At 33.8% G+C, this 2,500-nt stretch overlaps 1 pseudogene; it reads right to left on the bottom strand.

Annotated features, from left to right (window-relative positions):
• Positions 1-2,500, bottom strand: part of LOC137614505 (nephrin-like) — a 218,142-nt pseudogene that overhangs the window by 2,241 nt on the left and 213,401 nt on the right.

Below are 2,500 nucleotides of genomic sequence, written 5' to 3'. Positions count from 1 at the left end.
CGTTTCAGGCTTTGGTGTTGAAGACCTGCCTCTCTGCATGTTCAAGCCTCCATTCAATAAGGCACTGTTGTAATTCCTACAAGGACTACTAGCAGGAGGTATTTTTTCTAAAGACGAACCGGCTAGTATAGGATTGTCTGGAGGTTTAAGAGACGCTGGCATCCCTGGATTGATATGATGGATGGTCAGAGTTGTGTCCTCTTCTTCTTCTTCCCCTTCTTGATCTCTCCTCTGCGAGGCCTGGCTCGCCATCTATTGGGAATAAATGTGCACAAACCATTTATTACTAATAATTCATCAGAAGAGATTGAATAATTTTTTAATGGAAATGAACGGTTTGCATGTATTTTTAATTACTTTCAAGTATAAATGTTTGCGTGTGATATTTAGGTTAACTATTGATATATAACTGATCATAATAATTTTTTCAACTTTCTTTGTTTGGCTTTTAGAGTGAAATGTCTAAGTAATGATATTCAGCAGAAAAATCTAAAGAATCTGCTGATCAAAAAATACAGTAATGAACACTGGCTCTGTCAAAGTTTTCTAATATAAGTGAAATACTCTGTCTCCTAAATATAAGAAACTGAACCACTTTATAGATATAGAGCTAATGAATTAGAGCAAACAGAGCGAAGTAATAAGAAGAATGTTGCTGAATCAAATTCCTAAAAGTAATAAAACACTGATGCGTTTCTTTAAATATAGAGAACATCTCACCTGATAATGGGAAGGAGAGGACACAGTGTCTGAACTTCCAGTTCTGTCCTCTTCATCCGTCGTAATTCCTGGAGTTGATGCAGGGGTGTAACAAGCCTTGTAGGTGTCTGGTTAAAAGAGAATCAGCCATGCGTCATCAAATTGATCTGATTACTTTACTTGGAAGTGTAAATGTCATATAGATATAAAACATTTATGTGAACAATTATTGATATGAACTATAAAATCTTATAAAATTCCAAATTCAAAAGTTCTAATCCTAAAAACGAGATAGGAGAATAGTGAGGGACCCAGCATCCTTACTTGAGGTACGTCGCATTTTGGTGAAGCGTTTGAAAAAGCAGATGATAATTGATATGTTTAGAACGAGTAACGCAGCTCCAGTCAAGGACATCAACAAGAGAGTCAGACGAGGAACTCTGGGCTGACTGCTGCTACTGGCTACCTCCTCTTCAACACCTGAAGATGGTATAATGGTTCCATATGTTAATATTGGACATTATTTGAACTCCACGTATTGCAAAGCATGTGTTTATGCAAGTGAAAGAACTTGGGAACTATCAAGGTAGCTTCAAACAACTTTAAATATTAGGAGGTTTAAAACACAGGTGGTCAATTAATACAATTAATGCGCAATCCTTATTTACTACGTGCTCTGTGATTTGAAACACCTCGGTGATTACATGATCTTCAACAGTTTATTTTAGGTTGATCATTTCTTAATTTGTATAAAATTTCACAGAAGAGTTTTGAATGATCTTGCAGTCAGTGTATTATAATAAAAGAACTAAAAAAGAAAATCTGGTTAAGACATTTTTGATTACCTGGCACAGTGAAATGTGTTGGTGGGAGAGCGAAAGGAGACCTTCCCTGGTCGTTGAATGACTGAATCATTACCTCATAACTAGTACCAGGCGTCAGTCCTTGTATTGATGCTGTGGTAATGTTTCTCCCAACGACGTCTATGAACTAAACAGGAAGAGTAAAACGAGATTAGATACTCTCTAAGAGTGAGAAGGGGTTTGTTTTCTATATCAAATGTAATTTTATTAGACGTTCTCTTAGAATGAAAAGGCCTTTTTTTTTCATAACAAATCTAATCCTATTACATGTTCTCTTCGGGTTAAAAAAATCCTTTTTCTATATAAAATCTAATTTCATTAGATGTTTTTATAGAGTGAAAAGGGGTTAATTTTTCTATAGCAAATCTTATTTTATCTGATGTTTTCCTAGAGTGAATAAAGGTTATTTTTCTATAACAAATCTAATATCATTATATGTTCTCTTCCAGTGAAACGATTCCTCTTTCAATATAAAATGTAACTTTATCTAGGATAGAAATAGATTTATCATATTAGTATTCAAGATAAAATTGAAAGGGATATACGTTCACCTAAATATTCAATATCTATATCAAATCTTATTTCATTATATGTTCTCTTAGAGTGAAATAAATTCTCTTTCGATATCAAATGTAATTTTATCAAGATATAAATAAATTTATCATATTAGTCTTCGAGTCAAATTTAAAATAGATATACGTTTACTTGAATATCCAAAACTAGGAAGTTATCTAAAGCATGAATATAGATAAGCCAACACATATGTATTTAAAGAAATATACAAGCATGGAGCTTGGTTATATCTCATAGTATCTTACTTACAGTATATTTATTTCCAGTTTGTGGTCGATATTTAAGAGAATACCCCGATGGGGACGTTCCTTTGTCAGCTGGTAACCAAGACAAGATGGCTGTGCTTCCCATGACATTGCTCACCT

The sequence above is a fragment of the Palaemon carinicauda genome, chromosome 20, assembly GCF_036898095.1.
Source record: "Palaemon carinicauda isolate YSFRI2023 chromosome 20, ASM3689809v2, whole genome shotgun sequence".
Classification (NCBI taxonomy): domain Eukaryota; kingdom Metazoa; phylum Arthropoda; class Malacostraca; order Decapoda; family Palaemonidae; genus Palaemon; species Palaemon carinicauda.
The sequence above is the reverse complement of the archived record's forward strand: the minus strand, read 5'-3'. Positions and strand labels throughout refer to the sequence as shown.